Source organism: Artemia sp. Qi Xiang Cuo, chromosome 20 (assembly GCF_049724085.1).
Source record: "Artemia sp. Qi Xiang Cuo chromosome 20, ASM4972408v1, whole genome shotgun sequence".
Lineage (NCBI taxonomy): Eukaryota > Metazoa > Arthropoda > Branchiopoda > Anostraca > Artemiidae > Artemia > Artemia sp. Qi Xiang Cuo.
The window spans coordinates 24,406,623-24,432,642 of NC_142813.1; positions in this window are offsets into that span (position 1 = coordinate 24,406,623).

Below are 26,020 nucleotides of genomic sequence, written 5' to 3' on the forward strand. Positions count from 1 at the left end.
GGTATTTCCCGTGAAACTATTAATGTAAATTTTAATATAAATTTTATCTTTTCGTTCGCTATCTTAGTTCTGATTTTTTTTTTTTTTTATATATATATACAACTTAGCCTTTCATCTCAAGAATAAATCCAAGCAACTTCCCGAAAAAAATAGTGGCTGAAAAAAGAACCAGGCAAATTCTTCTGATTAGCTGGGGCCTATGTAAACTGGAGCCTGATTCATTTCAAACAGGGGTCTGGATTGCAATTGCAAGTACTGCTCCACTAATATTATTATTAGTCAAAGTTGCTACAACTCTTCCAAAGACCCTGACTACGGAAGTCAAGCTTTTACTGCGCCAGTTTAACGAGGTTGGGGCCATGGCTTGATTTTCAAAACCTGTTCATGGTTCTCGATAAATGATTCCGAAAATATAATTTTTTTTCCTCGGCATCAAAAAAGCGTTCAATTCAGAAGTCATTTTCAAAATGTTTCTAATTCAGGCAAAGTGTGTGCTTTGTAATTGTTTTCTAAAACCTGTAGCCAAATAATGAAAAAAATCTATTTAATTAATTAGAACATATCTGACAGAGAGTGGTTTTGTTAATTAAAACAGCACACCAAGAAAGTTTTTTTGTGGTACTGATGTACTCTTTGAATTTCAAATCCAATGAGCCCTTTTTCAAGTTTCTACGACAAAGATTTCAATAAAAACTCTATAGCCTATGCCCCCAGGGCATAACTTATAATCCTTGTCCAGAGGGTTCTGGGGGAGTGACCTCCTCAAAAATGTATTTTCTATCTGGAAATCAACCGCGCTGAACAAAATGGCTATCTAAAAATTTTTATTGGATGTGTTTGGGGAAATGATGGGCGTGGGGGGGGGGGCGCTAGCTGCCCTCCAATCACTTTCGACTATTAAAAAGGGCACTAGCCCTTTGAATTTCCAATCGAATGAGCTTTTTTTGAAGTTTCTATGACAACGCCTTCTTTAAAACCCTTATATGCCCCCAGGGCATAACTTAAAACCCTTGCCCTGAGGGCTGTGGGGGAGTGTCCTCCTCAAAAACATATTTTCTATCTGAAAAACAAGTACTTTCTGAACAAAATGGCTATCTCAAAATTTTGATTGGATGTGTTTGGGGAAATGATGGGTGTGGGGGGGGGCTAGTTGCCCTCCAATCACTTTCGACTATTAAAAAGGGCACTAGCCCTTTGAATTTCCAATCGAATGAGCCTTTTTTGAAGTTTCTACGACAACGACTTTTATAAAAACTTATATGCACCCAGGGCATAACTTAAAACCCTTGCCCTGAGAGTTGTGGGGAAGTGTCTCCTCGAAAACATATTTTCTATCTGGAAATCAACTACGCTGAACAAACAGGCTATCTCGAAATTTTGATTGGATGTGTTTGGGAGAATGATGGGCGTGGGGGGGCTAGTTGCCCTCCAGTCACTTTTGACTATTAAAAAGGGTACTAGCCCTTCGAATTTCCAAGCGAATGAGCCTGTTTTGAAGTTTCTACGACAATGCCTTCTATGTAAACCTTATATGCCCCCAGGGCATAACTTATAACCGTTGCCCTGAGGGTTGTGGGGGAGTGTCCTCCTCAAAAACATATTTTCTATCTGGAAATATACTAAGCTTAACAAAATAGCTATCTCAAAATTTTGATTGGATGTGTTTGGGGGAATGATGGACACGGGGGTACAGGGGGGCTAGTTGCCCTCCAATCACTTTCGACTATTTAAAAGGGCACTAGAGCACTCAATTTTCAATCTAGTAAGCCCTTTTTGAAGTTCTTATGACGATACCTTCCATATGAAGTGCCCTGCTCTAAAGGAAAAAATAATAAATAGCACATTGTGCCAACATTGTTCTTAGATGCCCTCAGGGCATAACTTAAAATCCTTGCCCTGAGGGCTGTGGGGGAGTGTCCTCCTCAAAAACCTATTTTCTATCTGGAAATCAACTACGCTGAACAAAATGGCTGTCTCAAAATTTTGATTGGATGTGTTTGGGGAAATGGTGGGCGTGGGGGGGCTAGTAGCTCTCTAATCGCTTTCGATTATTAAAAAGGGTACTAGCCAATTCAATTTCCAATTGAATGAGCGTTTTTTGAAGTTTCTACGACAACGCCTTCTATAAAAACCTTATGTGCCCCCAGGGCATAACTTAAAACCCTTGCCCTGAGGGTTGTGGTGGAGTGTCCTCCTTAAAAACATATTTTCTATCTGGAAATCAACTACTCTGAACAAAATGGCAATCTCAAAATTTTGATTGTATAAGTTTGGGTGAATGATGGGCGTTGGGGGGGCTAGTTGGCCTCCAATCACTATCGACTATTAAAAAGGGTACTAGCCCTTCGAATTTCCAATCGAATGAGCCTGTTTTGAAGTTTCTACGACAACGCCTTCTATAAAAGCATTATATGCCCCCAGGGCATAACTTATAACCCTTGCACTGAGGGTTGTGGGGGAGGGTCCTCCTCAAGAACATATTTTCTATCTGGAAATTAACCACGCTGAACAAAATGGCCATCTAAGAATTTTGATTTGGTGTGTTTGGGGGAATGATGGGCGTGGGGGTGGGGCTAGTTGTCCTCCAATCACTTTCGACTATTAAAAAGAGCACTCGAACTCTCAATTTCCAATCGAATGAGCCCCTTTTGAAGTTTCTATGACGACCCCTTCCATATGAAGTGCCCTCCCCAAAAGGAAAAAAAATAATACATGATACATTGTGCCAACAGCGTTCTTATATGCCCTCAGGGCATAACTTAAAACCCTTTCCCCGAGGGTTGTGGGAGAGTGTCCTCCTCAAAAACATATTTTCTATCTGGAAATCAACTTCGCTAAACAAAGTGGCTATCTCAAAATTTTTATGTGATGTGATTAGGGTTATTTAGGGGGCGTAGTTGCCCTCCAATATCTTTCGACTATTAAAAAGGGCACTAGCCACTCCAATTTCCAATCGAATGAGCCCTTTTCGAAGTTTCTACGACAACTCCTTCGATACGAAGTGGCCGGCTGAAGAAAAAGAAACACGTTGTGCCCACATCGTTCTTTACTTAGGCAGCGCTAGCGCGCTGCCTATGATTTCCTATAAGTTTCTAATCGTTTAACACACCCTCAGAATTCTCGTCCACATCTCTTTAATAGTTTTCTTTTCACTAATTTAGGCCGCTTTCTAACTTTAACTGGGACAAGTCCAGACTAACTATTTTCTTTCAATTTTTTGACATACCAATACAATATCACTACTATGCCATCTGACAATATCTTCCAGATCTTTGGCAAATTTATACCCATGGCGTATATTTCGCAATCAATTTCTGATAAAATTAAACCTGATAGGCGATAGGTGTTCAAAAAAGGTTTACACAAAATGAATTCCCTATTTTCAATTCAATGTTTGATAGTTTTATTTAATTGCCCTTTCACCGTTGCTTCGAGAGGGCCTATTTTAAATTTAGTGTTTTGTTTCTTGAGGTTCAATTTTATCTTAGTTTTGTCCTTAGCATTTTTATCTTTATATTTTTTACTATTTATTCATTTTTGTGTCCTGAGCAGGAGTGTAGCTCCAGCGTTTTTATTTGGGGGTTAAGAGGGGCCCGCATCCGGAGATTCAAGGGGGCATGGGCTATATACGATTTTTTTCTCCCCAAATTATTGAGGATAACTACCCCCTTGCTCCCCCCCCCCGTTTAAGTGACGCTACTGGCCCTGAGGATCGTGAATTGGAGGTTTCGACCAAAGTATTAGACTATTTATCAGTACTTGTTTCACTGGCTAGTAGCCAGTGCAGTAGCCAGTAGGCCCTGGCTGTGTGCAAACTGTCTGTGGGTTTTAGGAATTATTTATAAGATGACCCGTCGCACCTCCTTCATAATAGCTGATACACGCTAAAAATATTCTTGTTAATAATTTTTGTAATGTGAAGCAAATCAGTTTAGTTAAATGAAGCTTTAAAATAAAAGTGAGAAACTATTCCCTGCACAGCAATCTTACTCATGCTTAGTCTAAATGAAGGGACATGAGAGACTAATTCCTACCCCCTCACCTCATACTTTTTTTTATATTTATCTGAAGGCTCATGGAGAGTTAGAAAATTTGGGCATTGGCATGCTCTCTTTTAGGCATCTACCCTCTTCCGCCTACACAGCGACCCACCGCCCCTCTTTCAGAAGCTGATGCGTAATTATACGTTAGTAAATATAATTTCACGACAAATCAGGTCAATCAACTTACTTAAATCATGCAATATGATAAACTTCCATATTAACCACTTATCTTGTAAGAACTACGTGACTTTTCAGCGATCAATGCACCACCATGCGGCATAGCCTTTTCTGTAATTTCAAAGCTTAATATATTGTTTTTTGGTACCTTTAAATCGTTTGGGTATCTCATAATTTTCAATTAAAAGCAATTTTTTCTTCTTTGGGATAAGATTGTGGTTTGGTGCCACAAAATGGCTGAAAACACCAATTTCCCATGGCACAATTTTTTGGTCACTTAAAAATGACGCTACAACCTTTATTTTGAGAACTCTGGGAGCTCCTAGACAGGGGCGAATCCAGGATTTTTTTAGGAGGGAGGGTGCAGAATAGGTTGATCCGATAAACTTGCGTTAGGAGCAAGTTTAATTAACACAAACTTGCGTTAATTAAGTAAATTACACTACTTTAGACTACGTTAGGGGGCGCCCCCTCGACCCCCCTCTGGAGCCGCCACTGCTTCTAGGACCATTGGTTTGATATGACCACACAGAAAAAAAGCTCATCCGTAATCTTTATTCTGGGCATTGGCACCCATAAGCTGATTTTAGGGGGGGGGGGGCTTAGTTGGTCTATTCGGCACTTCCAGCGCTATGTAATAGAAATCTCAAGACAAAAATATAACATATAAGGCAGCATTATTCAGACAGAGGGGGGGGGGCTCATTTTGTTCAGTGTAGTTGAAAAGCTAGGAAATTATGTCTTTTAGGATGGCAAACCCCGCACAGGCCTCGTAGCAAGGGTTATAAGCTGTGCCCTTGGGGCATGTAAGATTTTTATCGAAAGGGTGGTCGTATAAGCTTTGGAGGGGGATTATTGGATTGGTAACCATAAGTTCTAGTTCCCTTTTTAAGAGTCAAAGTGATCGGAGGGTAGATACCCCCTTCCCCCAGAAAACGTCGTATTCTCCTGAAATATATCTGTTCGAAATAATGGAATGTCCATTTCTTGTCCATTTACATCCAATCAAAATTTTGAGACAGCCATTATGTATAGCGTAGTTGATAGGTCTGAAAATTTTGTCTTTGAGAATGACAACCCCCCCCCCCTACAACCCTCAGCGGAAGGGCAGTAAGTTATGTCGTGAGGGTATATAAGGTTTTTATGGGAAGGGTGGTCGTATAAACTGTTTTGTATAAGTCCTGCTAGTCGGAGATTGGCCGTCTACCATCATCGGAGTACCATTTTACCTTAAAGGCCATTTTGTAACGACATTTAGTTATAATTCTCATTGGAACATTGCACCTACGAAATTGCAATAGTCTATTTCCATTGTTGTTTTCCTCCATCATATCAAATTTACCTTAGCTAGGATACCGTCTATCCCTATTTGCGCCAACCTGGGCATTAAGGTCCCCTACAATAACCGTTTCAATTCCATGCCTTCCAACATTATGATCTTTGTTCTCGGACTTATCTTTCTATTTTTCCAATTTATCTAAATCAGCAAAAAAACACCCTGTGCCTTAGTCATTCCACTTTTAACAATTTCATTGCGTTTAGCCTACTATCTTTACTAGTAATACAGCCTAGGTAAGTGAAGCTATCCAACTGATCGATTTTGTCACCTTTTCACCCTCGTCTTATTCTTGGTGTAAGCGACTTAGTCATCTTAACATAAGCTTTCAAACCAATTGACGCGTCTTGAATTCTCAAGAGGTCCAAACTTCATTCATTTCAATAAACGTTTTTGACTAGAACACTCAAACCATCCACATAACTTACATCTCGGAGAGTTTGGCCTTCCCATGTGATACCATTGATACCAAGCTCTGCCATAGCGTTAGAAAATGGATGAGTTGTCTACCCGTTTCAAAAGTCGAAACAGAACAGTCCATGACTTTCCATTGAATAGTCTTGTGCAGTAGAATCGTGATTTTGATTTCATTTGTTTTTCTCTCTTCCATAGTAATCGCAGTTTAATTTTTTTTTTTTTGTAGTGTTGTGTGATCTTTTCGTTCTTTTTTCTTTCGTTTTTATAACTCCTTCGAGCCTTTACACTGTATTTGTAATAAGGGTTGAAATTATTTTATTATTAATTATTATTATTAAAGTTCATCAAATTGATCAATTGAATGGGGGGGGGAATACTACTCTGCTTAACTCCTGGTTCTACATGGCATCGCCTACTAACGTCACATGATACCTTAACTGCAGCAACGTTATTCTTGTATGCTATACCTTATTAATGGACTTTTCGGGCATATCGTGCACAAATGGGACCTTTACTAAAGCTTTTCTATCAGCTCAATCAAATGACTGTTCATAATCTATAAAACTGAGGACTTTAGGGGGTATGATGATTCAGACACACAGAAATGAGTGTTTGCTCTCGCTGAAACTGGAAGCATAGATTAAAGTCCATGGTGTAAAGTGCATGGTGTAAAGAGTACTAGAACTAAATTAGAATAATCTGTATCTGTATCTTCATGTGAAGAAGAAACAGTGGGTCTGAAATCGAACAGACATACAAGAAAATTTTGGAGTAATTAGGTTCCACATCGAAAATTATATTTTAACCTGTTAAACAGAAGACAAATAAATATTAAAATTAGAGGAGGGGTGGGGAATTACGAGGAAACGGCCAAAAACAGGCAAACTAAACGTATATTTACTATACTTAAAGGGAAATAAAAAACTAGCTGCCTGATGTCCAGACGAGCTTCCAAGATCCGTCTTTACCCGTTTGAATGCCTGATTAGGTTGTACAGCGGAATTCTGGAATCTTTTCGAAGTCCCTGTTTTTTGGAAGATCATCAAGGAATCGATGCTTGGCGTCCAACTTTAGCATTTTCAATGTTACACCTGATCCATTATGTTTTTCGTATAACAAGTTAAAAGGGGTTCAATCCCTCTTTTTATAACAATAAATTTGTTGACTTGTAAATGCAGCTATGGCAGGCTTAACACTAAAATAACGATTTAAATAGTTAAATCGTGGTTAAAACACCAAGATTATCTTCTATATATTTTCTTGAAACATTCTTTGGTGGGCTGAGATGCTGTTAGCATGAAATAATTCATGTCTTCACACAAAATTTGGTTGATTGTGCCAAGTTTTGAGAAAGGCTTCAGCTACTTTCGTTAGAACCAAAGACTAGGTTGACGTAGGTTGCTTTAGTTTTTAAAGCCACCCCCATTTTTAATCTTAATTTTATTGCAAAAATATGCGGTGCTTACATATTGAAACCCTTCCCACAAAAGAAAGCCTTTATTATTTATGCTAATTCTATTTCACTAAATTCTTGCATCATAAAATAAATTCTATATTATAACCCAACTTTTCTGACGCATTTTCTAGTTTGTATTTTTGTATGTCAAATTCGAAGCACAAACTACATGGAATGATTTTCAAAATGTAAATTAAATTTTCCAACTTAATATGCAGTATCCGCTAGACCTTTTTCCTCATCTGGTGGTTTGTTCATACCTTTTTAATTTATAGACCGGATCAATTTTTAGCAATTAGTCCGCTTTTACCCATCAACAGATTAAACCTAAAATGGCACGTGGGTTTAGCAAGAAAGACCGTTTAGTTAAATTTATGTGAAGCCCATAGGGAGCTTGAATTGCGGATCCATTTGCCTGGCCCTTATTTGTAATAATTGGAAATATATAGTATATTACCCTAATAAAAGATCGCAACTTAACAATTCTTACGCCCTAATCAAATGGGCGTATCACACGCTTTTTTATCAATTGGAAAGTGAGTAAGATTTTTCTATCAATCATATACCGTCTGATCTAATTTTTAAAAGTCATATTTATTCTTAATAAGAGGTAGGAGCCACAAGACAAAAAAAATTCAATACTTCTTGTTAAAGAAAAAAGTACCCAATCTAACATTAGTCACAATCGACCAAAATCATACTTGACCATTTGGTTAAGTTTTGTTGTATGCTCATGTGAGACTTTCTTTTGGTAAGGGCTTAGTTCATCAAATGGTGCTCACAATATAATAAGCATTCGCAGGCTGTTCACGCAAAGACAGTGGTTGTACAAAAATGGGTTATTCACAAAGTCCAGGAATATACAAGGTCCGTTATCAGAATCACAGAATACTGCGACTCTGAGTCGCAAGCAAATCAGAACATATTCATTATAACAAATATGAAACTAGACTCAAACATGTCTAAAATAAGCTTTGTATATATACGGACTAATCTAGTACAATAATACGCAATAGACCCCTGGTTTATTACAAGCTGTGGGTCAATTTCTCTTACCATATTGGAACTAGATGGTCATAAAAATATGCAGGTTGCTCTGTTTCTCAACCTCAACAAAAAGACAAATAGCGTCTTATATGAAATCTGACTAACCAGGAAATACATTCATAAAGTTGACAGCCCCTTAAAAAATTGTTTTTTTTCTTCCTAAACTATTTCATTATACGGTTTTTTCGACAAATCAAAACAGAATTTATATTATCATAAAATACGCTATCTTCTAATTGATAAAACACTACTTGTTTTTTTTGGAAAATACAACTAAATCTGCACTTATAATTTATAAATTAAAATACACTCAGATTTTACATACATTATATACGTATAATTTCATATATCAGAACAATTTAATTTTCTTTAGATGTATGAATGCCATTTCCTTCACCCATGTTAATATCTTCACTTTTTAATGAAAAGAGAGCGAAGTATAGTGCTCTTAAGCAAAAGCATATCCATGCGCAATATAGCAGCTTAATATAATATTAAATAAAAAAAAAAGTTTTTTTTAACTGAAAGTAAGGAGCAACATTAAAAATTGGAAGGAACAGAAATTATTCCGCATATGAAAGGGGCTGTCCCTTCCTCAACGCCTCGCTCTTTACGCTAAATTTTTTATTGTTTTAAAAAATAGCGTTGTGAGAAAGAGTCTAACTTTAGTGTAAAGAGCGAGGCGCTGAGGAGGGGACAGCCCCTTTCATATATGGAATAATTTCTGTTTGTTTTAGGTTTTAATGTTGCTCCTGACTTTCAGTTAAAAAAAAACATGTTTTTTTTATTTAATTTTTGAACGTTTTCGAATTAATGCAGGTTTTGATTTTGGCTCACCGTACATGAATAATTAAAACACAATTTGCATATTAATTTTACTTTTATTTGGTTAAATGGCTTTCTCGAAAGTTGTTAAATTTTATTTACGAACGTTTACTGAATTTGAGTACTGAACTAGCGCTCGTCAAGGCAAGACATCACTTTTACTTCGTGATAGTTCTCAACTGTGAAATCCAGTTTTATATCAATTACTGCACTGTTGATTCCGGGGCCCCTCATATCTGGATTTTATGAAGAAAGTGATCCACGTTCGTAAGTTTCTTTGAAATATCATTTTGATGAGTTGAGGAAAGAAACGAGCGTAATGTATATTTAGCGATATATTAATTACGGATACAATATAATTAGCGATGTCTCTCACGAAGAAGTGTTTCGATGAGCGTATGGACAACTTCAAGCAACTGGCAGAAAATATTCATACAGAGAATGCATCGGTGAAACAAGAAAACACTGGCTTGAAATCTGCTCTTGTGGCAATTAAAAACCAGGTTTTAAGAACTGAATTGTTTGTTAAACGCAAGAATCTTCTTATCCATGGAATTCCTAACAAGGAAAATGAAGATATCGAAGAAACCGTTAATGATTTTTTGTCAGAAATGTCGGCACGGAACTACAGGAATATTAATTTCGTGACAATCTATAGAATTAGAAACAAGGCTAAAATTACCAGGACACGAGACTCGTGTCCATCATCGGACTCTATTTTTGTATAGGTTCTAAATCTTCAACATAAGGACAGTATTATGGATTGTGTTGGTCATCTAAGAAATACAGAGAAAATTGTCAGTAATGACCTTTCATTCGAGCTGGCTAAACGTCGGAAAGAACTTTTGAGTATGGCTTATAATTTAAGAAATTGTTAAGTTGCCTCTGATAAAGTGTCTCATACCAAAGTGGTTCAGAAGGGGACTAGGTTATGGCTAGAATCTAAAAAGACTTCTAGTTCTAACTTGATCAAGGTTGATGACGCATGCTACGACCCGCTTACCCTAGTTTTCCCCTCGGCCAATTCTGATTTCGATTCTGACGCATGATTATTAGTGAGTGCTCGCTTCCGCTTAATACGTTATATCTTCAAAAAATGTGCTGTTCGTTAATGTTATTTATCTTTTTGTATTTTTCCCTTTTATTTGTCTTTCTTTACCCTCAGTATTTACACCTTCCTGTGCTATTTTACTTGTTATTTTTTTTTTTTTTTTTTTTTTTAGAGCAAAATAATCAAGTTCGTGTCATAGCCTTTTTAATTCGGATTAGGATGACGTCACTGGTGTTCACGAGACTACAGCATGTCTCTCTGTCACCTGCATCGGTAAGTAATTATGGTTGAGACTGATTCTCTGTTGGGGATTAACGCTAACACAACACTAGGGAAATTAAACGATTATGAATGTGGGAGAGTTAATTTTAATGAAATTATAAATAATCCTGTTGGTAAAGCCCCCAATATGAATTTATATGAAAATTTTGAGAATATTATTGATAGTGTGTTTGTGGAGGAGCTGAGATTTTGGGACTCCGGAGCTCGGTGGGGTGATGCATTTCCGGTTGTGCATATAAACGTTCAGGGCCTTAATTCCTCGTTTGATGATGTTCAATTATTATGTAGGAATTCGTGCCCTGCAATTATCGGTCTCTGTGAAACATTTTTAAGCAAGAAAAATCAGATACTTTTGGATATTCCCGGTTGTATTTCGATATTTCTTAACCACAAGACGGCCCAAAAAGGTGGACTCGGATTTTACATCCGAAATAATTTTCAGGCTGTACTAAGACATGATTTATGTAGGCTACAAATAATGAAAAGGTATTTGATTCACTTTCTATAGAAGTCCAAATACAAGCTAAGGAAAAGGCAGTACTTAGCAAAGTATATCGTTCTCTAATTGGATCTGTAACCCGATACCTGGAAACATTAGAACATGTTCTTGGAAAAGTTTTTGCTGAAAAATCCCAAGTTGCATTGATGAATAACTTTAACGCTGACACGGTGTACCCGTCTCCTATACACGCCTTTATTCTTTTGTCTTCACTGATATTATATGGTTTAGCTTATTGTTTAAACATACCGACAAGGATTTCTAACCAGACAGCAACATTAATTGACAATATTTTTTCATCACTACACTCCATTAAGAACAAAGTACTGCTTTCTGATACTTCCGACCATTTGCCAGTTGCAGCCTTGTTTCAAATCCTCCAAAATCCACAAAGATTAGTCCCCCAGGATACACCGAGATTCTGTTGCTCACCAGTGGAGCTGGATAGACTGAAAGAAAATCTGAGTAAATCTTCATGGGACTTTTCATTACCAGAAAATATTAATTTGGGCAATTATAACGATATATTTGGCAAGTTTTATGACATTATTAAGGAAAAAATCTCGGCTTATTGTCTAAAAGCTCCTTTAAGGAATCCTCAATCAAAAAGATCAACACCCATAGTTCCCTGGCTAACATGGGGAGTCCTCAAGTCAATAAATAAGAAGCAGAACATTTGGAAAGAGTACAAAAAAAGACCAAGTGATGCTAAATTAGAAGCATTTAAGTTGTACCGTAATATGCTGAAATCAATTATTTGGAGAGCAAAAGCAGTATATTTTACAAAGAGATTTGATGATTGCGGTAAAAATATAAAGAAGACATGGGACGTGATTAAGGAAGTTAATCGGCCATCCAGAAAACTAGAAAGTCTTCCTATGTCTCTTATGGTAGATGATCAACTTATCACAGAAAAAGGCCAAGTACGACATCATATGAACAAATTCCTTGCGGAGATACGGAAATCAACTGCTAATAGCGTTTCCCACTGCTCGGTGTCACAAACTTGGAAGCAGCTCCTAGGCCCCCCGTGCTTGAAATCAATGGTTCTTGAGGACGTTACAGTGCAGGAAATTACAAATATTGTTTTGTCTTTAAAAAATTCTTCAACGGATTTTGACAAATTTTCTGCTAAAGTAATTAGACATATCCTTCCATTAATTATTACCACAATTTGCGATTTGACTAATAAGACATTTCATACAGGAGTATTTCATAGACGTCTTAGATTGTCTCGTCGAATGTCTCTTTTTAAAGGAGTCGATAGTGAAGATCGTAGGAACTACAGACCGGTCTCTCTTTCGTCAGTGTTCTCTAAGATATTTGAAAGGCCAATGCTAAAACGTCTGGTGAGATTTCTTGAAGCAAAATTTTTTTTTCCATCAACATCAGTTTGGGTTTCGCGCAAGGTATTCTACAGAACATGCTTGTAATAAACTTCTCCAGTTTATACGACAATCTTTAGATTCTAATCTTATTCCTGCAGCCATTTTTCTTGATGTAAAGAAAGCTTTTGACAGCCTTACACACAATATCCTCATTGGTAAACTTTCTCATCATGGTGTGCGTGGGGAAGCATTATCTTGGTTCTATTCATACCTTACTGACGGATCTATTGCCATGGAAGATACAGACAGGGAAGTTCCAATTGAATACGGAGTACCCCAAGGTTCTATTCTTAGACCAACCCTCTTTGTAATATATGTGAGCGACCTCTACCGACTTCTTAACACCCCAATTGCCGTTGTATGTTCTGGAATGTATCGCAAATTTTACTCTCAGAGTATGATGACGTCTACATCTTATAGTCAGGAAGATTTGGTAGCCTGTGCAGATGGCAATACTCTAGATAGCGCCCCTGTGGATGAGTCGTCTTTTAGTTTTAAGCTTCGACCACTGACCGAGAAGATATTTAATTGGTTAGACATTAATCAACTAGCTTTACATGTAAAAAAGTCGTACCGTCTTATTTTTTCCCGTACAGGTGTTAGCTGCCCCACAATTACTGAACTTCGTACACCAAGAGGATCCATAAGTCGACCCCCGGATCGATATATGCGATTCCTGGGATTTTTGTTGGATAAAAATCTATCGTTTGAGTGGCACGTATAAGCAATAAGTGTGAAAATTTCCCGTGAACTAGGAATCATCCATAAATTAAAGTGATTATTTTCTTTTGCTATACTACGTCTTTAAAATTTCTCTCTCATTTACCCTTATATATGTTACTTTTCATCTCTGTGAATGTCTACATTTTCTTTTGTACTTTCTCCAGGTCATAATCTCCATTAAAAAGTTGCAAGGGCTATTAAGTCAAGTATACACACTCCTGCTGGTCATCTTAAGATTAAAGATACTCATGCTATATCTATACCTTCATTGGTATATCAATGTTTCCGCAAAGACCTCCCATTCAGTTCGTGTCGACTAGTTAAACAAGTAGGGAAATTTAATTTGTATACAGTTCGAAACTGGGAGGATGTGATGATTCCGGCTACTCCCTTGGTCCGTTCAGACTTTGGTCTGGTCGTGACTGTGGGACGTGCTTGGAACTTGGTTCCTGCTTAGATTCGTCAGTCACGAACACTTGGCTCCTTTAAAAGACAGATGAAAAGTTTCTTATTAAAGGGAAATATTAAATAATTTATAGTTGCTTTATGGTGTTTTTTGTTTGTTTTTGTTTGTTTGTTTTTTGTTGTTTTTTTTTTTGGGGGGGGGGTGTTTTTGTTTTGTTGGCGTTGGATCCTCGATGATGTAGAGAATTTTATTAATTTTTATTTATTGTCTGGTGATAGGAGGGTCGCTGTTTCGTGTGGACTGTCGATTATAGATTTATAAGTTAGACATTGTTTAGTATTGTTTATGCCAAGTTTTAATATTAGTCATTTATTCTGTGTCGTTTCCCAAATAACGGGCCATAGAGTCCTTTGGGATACTGTTTTTGTTATTGTTATTTATGGAAATAAATGGAACTTGAACTTGAACTTGAACTTTTATTAGTAATAAATATAGGTAACTTACGAATTAACTTACGTAACGAACTTTTATATTCATATTTTATTAATATTTACATTAGGGGGTTCTTGCCCTAGTCAATAGCTCGCTCTTTACGCTAAAGTTCAAATTTTGTTCCATTTCTTTAAGAATGACCCCTCAATCAAAAAGGCCGTTAATTAGAAAAAATAGCTCTTATGAAAGTACTAAAAAATCTTTGGCTTATAGAGCGATGTATTGACTAGGGGGCAAACCCAATCATATACGTAATAATTTCTGTTCGTTTTAACTAGTAGTAAGTCTCGTCTGGATTCTAGCGGACTATGTTCCATCCTGTGTATTTGTCCCACTTTACGTTCCATGGCACCTTTCCATAGCAGATTACTAGACTGATTATTGCTATTGTTGTCAATTGAATATGGTATTATACAAAACCTACCAGACAAGTTTTTATTACTACAGTCTGGTTTGGTGGGTATAGTCTGGTTTGATGGGTATAGTCTGGTTTGGTTTTTCAAAGAGAGTGACTATCCCCATGCATATAGGTAATACTTCTACAGGGCATTACACCTTTTCAAAGAGAGTAAGAGGACGAATCGGAATAGTATCCTCTCACATAATGGAATTTGAGGGTCGATAAAGTGAAATTATGTCACTATTCTAGTTTTTCTAAACCAGTATTGCCTATAACTTAATATATTCAAATATTTTTTGATAACTTGATACGTGATTTGAATAAAGCCCAGTATCGCATACACTATTAGAGATATCAAAATAATATCTCATTTGCATTAAGCTAACTCAAGTTCGTTAGCTTTAGCAGTTTAGTTTCCAATGGTTTTACAGATTCAAAAGGATGCGACTAAAACATGTTTTTATTTATTGGATAACTGAAAAAGAACCATAGCTTTGATCAATTCTTCGATGTTTGACTAAATATTCACATTTTCAACGTTTAGTATTAGGGGGGATTTTCTTCAAACAGCTTAGAAACAAACTAGGCCGACTTTTATAGGCTGAATTTTGAACGGCTCAGTGAGCCCTAATTCATCTTTTCTCAGATTCAAAAGGATGCGATATCTTTCGGGGGGGGGGGAGAGGGTGTATTTTTCCATGTCTTTTCTCAGGGATATTTTCCGTGGGGATTATTGTCCTCGGGCTAATTGTTTCTGGGGGGGGGGAAAATACCAGCTACCGAAAAAGGATATGGAAAGATAAAAAACACCGCTAATACTTTAAATTCATCAAACGAGGCATGCTCATTGCACATTAAAGCCAGAAAAGAACAGAAACGCCTAAAAATAAGAAATTCTTCAAACAGCTTAGAAACAAACTAGGCCGACTTTTTATAGGCTGAATTTTGAACGGCTCAGTGAGCCATAATTTGACATGCCTGAAATCATGAATTAGAATATTTAATTGACTGTTTGGGGATTTTCTGACCTAGGTTTTTTAGGTTTTCGTGTGTGTTTGACTCCTGGGGTTTATTATTTGAGAAGTTAACTCTAATATTTTGTGGTTTTACGCGCCTGAAATCATGAATTAGAATATTTAATTAGCTGTTTAGGGGTTTTCAGACCTAGGTTTTTTAGATTTTCGTGGATGTTTGACTCCTGGGGTTTATTACTTGAGAAGTTAACTTTAGTATTTTGTGGTTTTACGTGCCTAAAATCATGAATTAGAATAGTTAATTACCTGTTTAGGGTTTTCAGACTTAGGTATATCAAATTTCATGATTTGACGTGCCTGAAATCATGAGTTAGAAAAGTTAATTTGCTGTTTGGGTTTTCAGACCTAGCTTTTTAGATTTTCGTGGGTGTTAGGTTCCTGGGATTTATTATTTGAGAAGTTAACTGTAGTATTTCATAGTTTGACTTGCCCGAAATCATGAATTAGAATATTTAATTGGCTGTTTGGGGATTTTCAGACCTAGGTTTTTTAGATTTTCGTGTGTGTTTGACTCCTGGGATTTATTATTTGAGAAGTTAACTTTAGTATTTAGTATTTGAAGTGCCTGAAATCATGAATTAGAATATTTAATTGGCTGTTTGGGGATTTTCAGACCTAGATTTTTTAGGTTTTCGTGTGTGTTTGACTCCTGGGGTTTATTATTTGAGAAGGTAACTTCAGTATTTTGTGGTTTTACGTGCCTGAAATCATGAATTAGAATATTTAATTAGCTGTTTAGGGTTTTTAGACCTAGGTTTTTTAGATTTTCGTGGATGTTTGACTCCTGGGATTTATTATTTGAGAAGTTAACTTTAGTATTTTGTGGTTTTACGTGCCTGCAATCATGAATTAGAATAGTTAATTACCTGTTTAGGGTTTTCAGACCTAGGTTTTTAGATTTTCGTTGGTGTTTGTTTCCTGGAGTTTATTATTTGAGAAGTTAACTTTAGTATTTCATGGTTTAACGTGCCTGAAATCATGAATTAGAATATTTAATTAGCTGTTTAGGGTTTTCAGACCTAGGTTTTTTAGGTTTTCGTGTGTGTTTGACTCCTGGGGTTTATTATTTGAGAAGTTAACTTTAGTATTTTGTGGTTTTACGTGCCTGAAATCATGAATTAGAATATTTAATTAGCTGTTTAGGGTTTTTAGACCTAGGTTTTTTAGATTTTCGTGGATGTTTGACTCATTTGGTTTATTATTTGATAAATTAACTTTAGTATTTTTTGGTTTTACGTGCCTGATATCATGAATTAGAATAGTTAATTACCTGTTTAAAGTTTTCAGACCTACGTATTTTAGATTTTTGTTGGTGTTTGGTTCCCGGGGATTATTATTTGAGAAGTAAACTTTAGTGTTTCGTATGTGACGTGCCTGAAATCATGAATTAGAATAGTTAATTGGCTGATTGGGGATTTTCAGACCTAGGTTTTTTAGGTTTTCATGTGTGTTTAACTCCTGGGGTTTATTATTTGAGAAGTTAACTTCAGTATTTTGTGGTTTTACGTGCCTGAAATCATGAATTAGAATATTTAATTAGCTGTTTAGGGTTTTTAGACCTAGGTTTTTTAGATTTTCGTGGATGTTTGACTCCTGGGGTTTATTATTTGAGAAGTTAACTTTAGTATTTTGTGGTTTTACGTGCCTGAAATCATTAATTAGAATAGTTAATTACCTGTTTAGGGTTTTCAGACCTAGGTTTTTAGATTTTCGTTGGTGTTTGTTTCCTGGAGTTTATTATTTGAGAAGTTAACTTTAGTATTTCATGGTTTTACGTGCCTGAAATCATTAATTAGAATAGTTAATTACCTGTTTAGGGTTTTCAGACCTAGGTTTTTAGATTTTCGTTGGTGTTTGTTTCCTGGAGTTTATTATTTGAGAAGTTAACTTTAGTATTTCATGGTTTGACGTGCCTGAAATCATGAATTAGAATAGTTAATTAGCTGTTGGGGTTTTCAGACCTAGTTTTTTAGATTTTCGTGTGTGTTAAGTTCCTGGTGTTTATTATTTGAGAAGTTAAATTTAGTATTTAGTGATTTGACGTGCCTGAAATCATGACTTAGAATAGTTAATTAGCTGTTTGGGTTTTCAGACATAGTTTTTTAGATTTTCATGGGTGTTAGGTTCCTGGGATTTATTATTTGAGATTCTTATATTTTTTCCGTTCAATTATTTTCAGTGTAAGCTAATATAATGCTAGGGGGAGTAAAAACGGTAGTTATTTAGTATCCAGTAAACAGGTGACTTGATATGCTTCATTAGAAGTAGGTTATTGCTAATAATACCTCCTCGACAGATATTTTAATGGCTCTAACAATTCGTGTGTGTTTTACTCCTGGGGTGTATTATTTGAGAAGTTAACTTTAGTGTTTTGTGGTTTTACGTGCTTGAAATCATGAATTAGAATAGTTAATTACCTGTTTAGGGTTTTCAGACCTAGGTTTTTAGATTTTCGTTGGTGTTTGTTTCCTGGGGTTTATTATTTGAGAAGTTAACTTTAGTATTTCGTATTTGACGTGCCTGAAATCATGAATTAGAATATTTAATTGGCTGTTTGGGGATTTTCAGACATAGGTTTTTTAGGTTTTCATGTGTGTTTGACTCCTGGGGTGTATTATTTGAGAAGTTAACGTCAGTATTTTGTGGTTTTACGTGCCTGAAATCATGAATTAGAATATTTAATTAGCTGTTTAGGGTTTTTAGACCTAGGTTTTTTAGATTTTCGTGGATGTTTGACTCCTGGGGTTTATTATTTGAGAAGTTAACTTTAGTATTTTGTGGTTTTACGTGCCTGAAATCATTAATTAGAATAGTTAATTACCTGTTTAGGGTTTTCAGACCTAGGTTTTTTGTTTCCTGGAGTTTATTATTTGAGAAGTTAACTTTAGTATTTCATGGTTTGCCGTGCCTGAAATCATGAATTAGAATAGTTAATTAGCCGTTTGGGTTTTCAGACCTAGTTTTTTAGATTTTCGTGTGTGTTAAGTTCCTGGGGTTTATTATTTGAGAAGTTAACTTTAGTATTTCGTGATTTGACGTGCCTGAAATCGTGAATTAGAATAGTTAATTAGCTGTTTGGGTTTTCAGACATAGTTTTTTAGATTTTCATGGGTGTTAGGTTCCTGGGATTTATTATTTGAGATTCTTATATTTTTTCCGTTCAATTATTTTCAGTGGAGAATAGTTAATTACCTGTTTAGGGTTTTCAGACCTAGGTTTTTAGATTTTCGTTGGTGTTTGTTTCCTGGAGTTTATTATTTGAGAAGTTAACTTTAGTATTTCATGGTTTTACGTGCCTGAAATCATTAATTAGAATAGTTAATTAGCTGTTTAGGGTTTTCAGACCTAGGTTTTTAGATTTTCGTTGGTGTTTGTTTCCTGGAGTTTATTATTTCTTAGAATAGAATATAATTAGATTCTAATCATGAATTAGAATAGTTAATTACCTGTTTAGGGTTTTCAGACCTATGTTTTTAGATTTTCGTTGGTGTTTGTTTCCTGGAGTTTATTATTTGAGAAGTTAATTTTAGTATTTCATGGTTTTACGTGCCTGAAATCATGAATTAGAATATTTAATTATCTGTTTAGGGTTTTCAGACCTAGGTTTTGTAGATTTTCGTGAATGTTTGACTCCTGGGGTTTACTATTTGAGAAGTTAACTTTAGTATTTGTGGTTTTACGTGCCTGAAATCATGAATTAGAATAGTTAATTACCTGTTTAGGGTTTTCAGACCTAGGTTTTTAGATTTTCGTTGGTGTTTGTTTCCTGGAGTTTATTATTTGAGAAGTTAACTTTAGTATTTCATGGTTTGACGTGCCTGAAATCATGAATTAGAATAGTTAATTAACTGTTTGGGTTTTCAGACCTAGTTTTTTAGATTTTCGTGTGTGTTAAGTTCCTGGGGTTTATTATTTGAGAAGTTAACTTTAGTATTTCGTGATTTGACGTGCCTGAAATCATGAATTAGAATAGTTAATTAGCTGTTTGGGTTTTCAGACACAGGTTTTTTAGATTTTCATGGGTGTTAGGTTCCTGGGATTTATTATTTGAGATTCTTATATTTTTTCCGTTCAATTATTTTCAGTGTAAGCCAATATAATGCTAGGGGGAGTAAAAACGATAGTTATTTAGTACCCGGTAAACAGGTGACTTGATATGCTTCATTAGAAGTAGGTTATTGCTAATGATACCTCCTCGACAGATATTTTTATGGTTCTAACAATTCGTGTGTGTTTGACTCCTGGGGTTTATTATTTGAGAAGTTAACTTTAGTATTTTGTGGTTTTACGTGCCTGAAATCATGAATTAGAATAGTTAATTAGCTGTTTGGGTTTTCAGACCTAGGTTTTTTAGATTGTCGTGGGCGTTAGGTTCCCGGGGTTTATTATTTGAGAATTTAACTTTAGTATTTCGTATTTAACGTGCCTGAAATCATGAATTAGAATAGTTAATTGGCTGTTTGGGGATTTTCAGACCTAGGTTTTTTAGGTTTTCGTTTGTGTTTGACTCCTGGTGTTTATTATTTGAGAAGTTAACTTCGGTATTTTGTGGTTTTACGTGCCTGAAATCATGAATTAGAATATTTAATTAGCTGTTTAGGGTTTTCAGACCTAGGTTTTTTAGATTTTCGTGGATGTTTTAGTCCTAGGATTTATTATTTGAAAAGTTAACTTTAGTATTTTGTGGTTTTACGTGCCTGAAATCATGAGTTAGAATAGTTAATTACCTGTTTAAGGTTTTCAGACCTACGTTTTTTAGATTTTGTTGGTGTTTGTTTCCTGGAGTTTATTATTTGAGAAGTTAATTTTAGTATTTCATGGTTTTACGTGCCTGAAATCATGAATTAGAATATTTAATTAGCTGTTTAGGGTTTTCAGACCTAGGTTTTGTAGATTTTCGTGAATGTTTGACTCCTGGGGTTTACTATTTGAGAAGTTAACTTTAGTATTTGTGGTTTTACGTGCCTGAAATCATGAATTAGAATAGTTAATTACCAGTTTAGGGTTTTCAGACCTAGGTTTTTAGATTTTCGTTGGTGTTTGTTTCCTGGAGTTTATTATTTGAGAAGTTAACTTTAGTATTTCATGGTTTGACGTGCCTGAAATCATAAATTAGAATAGTTAATTAACTGTTTGGGTTTTCAGACCTAGTTTTTTAGATTTTCGTGTGTGTTAAGTTCCTGGGGTTTATTATTTGAGAAGTTAACTTTAGTATTTCGTGATTTGACGTGCCTGAAATCATGAATTAGAATAGTTGATTAGCTGTTTGGGTTTTCAGACATAGTTTTTCAGATTTTTATGGGTGTTAGGTTCCTGGGATTTATTATTTGAGATTTTTATATTTTTTCCGTTCAATTATTTTCAGTGTAAGCCAATATAATGCTAGGGGGAGTAAAAACGGTAGTTATTTAGTACCCGGTAAACAGGTGACTTGATATGCTTCATTAGAAGTAGGTTATTGCTAATGATACCTCCTCGACAGATATTTTTATGGCTCTAACAATTGTACTCTATGCTTGCCCAGAAACACAATGTGGCTTTCTCGTTATTGCTCTATGGCCAGTTATCGACACTACCTAGTTTATTGCATGTATTAAATCAGTATTTTTTACACAGTGGAACGATAAACACGTAACTAATATCTCTAAAAAATTGAAGATGAAGTATTTTAAGAAAGTGTGTTCACATGATAGTGTTATTGTAGCATTGAATGCTGACAAGGAGAAGTATTTAAACTATGAAACAAGTACAAGTGGTAGCACTATCGGAAACGTATGCGTGCGTTGTCATGACAGTAAGGAATTAAATTTCTTTGGAGTACCAAAAAAATTCAACTCTTATGATGGTGGATATGTTAGATTGAGATCTCCGGAGATGATTGCGCTCAAAGACAATGCCAACATAAAAATAGTAGTTGATAAAGAGGGGTATCTTCTTGCTAGTGCTTGTGGTAACATGTTACCCAGTGTTAAACCATATCGTCAGCTTTCGGGTATTAGCATTCAAATGAAAGCAAAGACGAAAAGAAAGGCCTACTCTTCTACTAATATCATAAACCATATCATGTCTACATGCCGGAACTGTTACCTGTGTAAAAATAGTGTGATAATAGACAGTGAAATTGCTAGAAAAATAAAAAGGGCATTGGCGGAAAATATCACTAAGGAATATAAAGATGAATCGATGAAAAATAAAGTACCAGCAAACGTTACTGCCATTGATCAAACAGTCAATGAATCAAATAATACCAAAGACGAAAAGCATATTGACCCTGTCGATGACGCAGCTTTAAAAATTGTGTATGAGTCAAAATGGAATAATGATTATTCTGCTGATTACGAACTAAGAGAAGACAATAGCTATAGCATCAAGAGAGAACATGGTGAACCATTTTATGGTACAGATTCAAAATGTCCAAAGCTGTTCATTGATATTAATAATGTATAATAATTTGTATTAATATTCTACATAACATTATTTCATTAGAAATATATTATGCCTTACATTGTTATGAATTCATTAATTTTAGAGCAAGCTAGCATATCAAAAGTTTAGAATATCTATTACAACATCGGAGATGTAAGAAAAGGAATTTACATACATCATATATCGGATAGATAGGTTAACATAGAGAAAATCTAAGTATAAGAACGAATAAATTCTCTATCAACATCTATTGACAGATACTTGGGATAGCATTGACAAAATCAAAGTATCGTAAGTAGCGAACTCTTTCTTGAATTCAACTCATGGGATTTCTATAATTAAATATCAAAACAATAAAGAGTTTATTACTTACTTGCGATTTTATCATGATTTCTAGAATTAAATATCTGTATTGTGTCCAGGAAGCGGATTAAAGAAAGCGATTGTTACTTACAATTTCTTCAAAATTTAATTAAAATAATTTAACTATTCTAAATAATAAAGACGGGTTAAGATTAAAGATATTTATTGCTTAAACGTATTAACAGATTTTTTTTTTTGAAAAAAAAAACACAACAACAAATGTTTACATAAAAATAATACTTAGAGTTCACTCTTAAACATCCACAAACGGTGGTCCCATGATATAGAATAGTTTTTACCATGTCTTATGGATTTATCACGATCAGGTATGTTCTTAGGTATCCACTGTGCGAAGAACCTAACCTCGTCTTCAGGACGGTGATAGCCCCCTTCAAATTTAGGACACTTAAACTCTTATAGATTGAAAAGTGGAATCCTAGGATCACACTTTTTAATTAAAACTTTATCTGTAGGTACATTGCCCTTTAAGTAGAGTGCTTCAACCCCGAAAAAGCTGCAAATTTCACCGACTTCCTCCTGAACATTTCTCAGTTCCTGACCCGCATTATTAAGTGGTGTAATCACTCTATCGTAGAATCCCAGTCCGTTTATGCGACGTAATGTAGTACTCCACAAGCTCTTATCATACTCAAAAATGTTATAGGTCACTATCCAATGATAACAGTCAATTTCTTTGACTTCCATAGACAATAATAAAAATACACATTCAAATATAACACCCCAAGATGATTTTTTAAAACTGATAAATTCCTTGTCATACAATCCTATCATCTTGGAAGTTATTAATGTAGTTGTTAAGTAGAAAAATACTTCATCAAACTTTTATACCATCGCTCAAGGTTGAATGGATTTATGGCTAGGGGGATGAGTCCTAAAACCATCTGAATTCATTGTGGGGAGGAGTCATAAAACCCTTGGGAGTCATTGCGGGGAGGAGTCATTGAACTCTCGGTATCTATTGCATGTAAATGAAGTTTTGAAATTTAAATAACAGAACGATTCTTTTTTTTTCTCTTTATCAAAAACAATTTTCACTTAGATACATTCTATAGAATTTTAATTCAAGAAATTATGAAAAAATTCTCAGTAAGTAACAATTTCTTTCTTGAAGTTAACTCTTGGATACACAATACGGAAATTTCATTCAAGAAATTATGAAAATATTTGTAAGTAAGTAACAAGCTTTTTATTTTTTTCTCCTCTTGAATGTACAGTACAGATACGTCATTCAAAAAACGTGATTAAACACGTTTTGAAAATAAATGCTATTTGATTGCCTTTCCTTGGCACCTTTCCAAACGAGCAGGAGTTCCCCACTGGTTCTTACATATTGCAAAAAGTGAGCAGTACGAAAACTCCATGTTTTCAACAAGACTGGTTTTTTAGACAACACCTATTTTTTAGAGACCAATCAAAGACAGTGAGGGTTATTCAACATACAATAATTTCATTGGTGATTGGTTAAACACCACAACAGTACTAACATAGTAAGAGAACCTAGCAAAGTTAATATAGCTTTATGTAATTTTTTTATGTTTAATTTAAACGTGGTTACGTGCGCGCACGTAACCTCTTCTAAATTAACCTTAAACAAATGAAATAATGAAATGAAAAAATAAATGAAATAAATAATCGCAAGTAAGTAATAAACTATTTATTGTTTTGACATTTAATTCGGGAAGCCTCATGAGTTGACTTCAAGAAAGAGTATGCTGCTTACAATTCTTTGATTGTGTCAATGCTATCACATGTACATATCAATATATTCCGATAGAGAATTTATTAATCCTAATACTTAGACTTTATCTATATTAATTTATCTATCCAATATAGGATGTATTTGAAGCCCTTTTCTTGCATTTCTGATGTTGCAATAGACATTCTAAACGTTAAATATGCTTGCTTACTCTAAAAATAATGAATAAGTAACAATATAAGGCATAACATATTTTTAATGAAATAATGTCATGTACAATATTAATACAAAAAATATATATTATTATACATTATTAATATCAATGAAGAACTTCGGACATTTCGAATCTGTTCCATAAAATGGTTCATTGTGTTCTCTCTTGATATTAAAGATATTATTTTCTCTAAGTTCGTAATCAGTAGAATAATAGATATTCCATTTTGACTAATAAACAATACTTAGAGGTATGTCATCGACAGGGTCAATATGTTTTTCGTCTTTGGTATTATTTGATCCATTGACTGTTTGATCAATGGCAGTAACATTTGCTGGTACTTTATTTTTCATCGATTCATCTTTATATTCCTTAGTGATATTTTCCGCCAATGCCCTTTTTATTTTTCTAGCAATTTCACTGTCTATTATCACACTATTTTTACACAGGTAACAGTTCCGGCATGTAGACCTGATACGGTTTATCATATTAGTAGAAGAGTAGGCCTTTCTTTTCGTCTTTGCTTTCATTTGAATGCTAATACCCGAAAGCTGACGATATGGTTTAACACTGGGTAACATGTTACCACAAGCACTAGCAAGAAGATACCCCTCTTTATCAACTACTATTTTTATGTTGGCATTCTCTTTGAGTGCAATCATCTCCGGAGATCTCAATCTCGCATATCCACCATCATAAGAGTTGTTTTTTTTTTGTACTCCAAAGAAAATCAATTCCTTACTGTCATGACATTGCACGCATACGTTTCCGATAGTGCTACCACTTGTACTTATTTCATAGTTTAAATAATTCTCCTTGTCAGCATTCAATGCTACAATAACACTATCATGTGAACACACTTTCTTAAAATGCTTCATCTTCACTTTTTTGGAGATATTAGTTATGTGTTTATCGTTCCACTGTGTAAAAAATACTGATTTAATACATGCAATAAACTAGGTAGTATCGATAACAGGCCATAGAGCAATAACGAGAAAGCCACATTGTGTTTCTGAGCAAGCATAGAGTACATTTGTTTGAGCCATAAAAATTTCTGTCGAGGAGGTATCATTAGCAATAACCTACTTCTAATGAAGCATATTAAGTCACCTGTTTACCGGGTACTAAATAACTACCGTTTTTACTCCCCCTTGCATTTTTTTGGCTTACACTGAAAATAATTGAACGGAAAAAATATAAGAATCTCAAATAATAAATCCCAGGAAACTAACACCCATGAAAATCTAAAAAACTATGTCTGAAAACCCAAACAGCTAATTAACTATTCTAATTCACGATTTCAGGCACGTCAAATTACGAAATACTAAAGTTAACTTCTCAAATAATAAACCCCAGGAACTTAACACACACGAAAATCTAAAAAACTAGGTCTGAAAACCCAAACAGCTAATTAACTATTCTAATTCATGATTTCAGGCACGTCAAACCATGAAATGCTAAAGTTAACTTCTCAAATAATAAACTCCAGGAAACAAACACCAACGAAAATCTAAAAACCTAGGTCTGAAAACCCTAAACTGGTAATTAACTATTCCTATTCATGATTTCAGGCAGGTAAAACCACACAATACTAAAGGTAACGGCTCGAATAATAAGCCCCAGGAGTCAAACATCCATGAAAATCTAAAAAACCCAGGTCTGAAAACCCTAAACAGCTAATTAAATATTCTAATTCATCATTTCAGGCACGTAAAACCATGAAA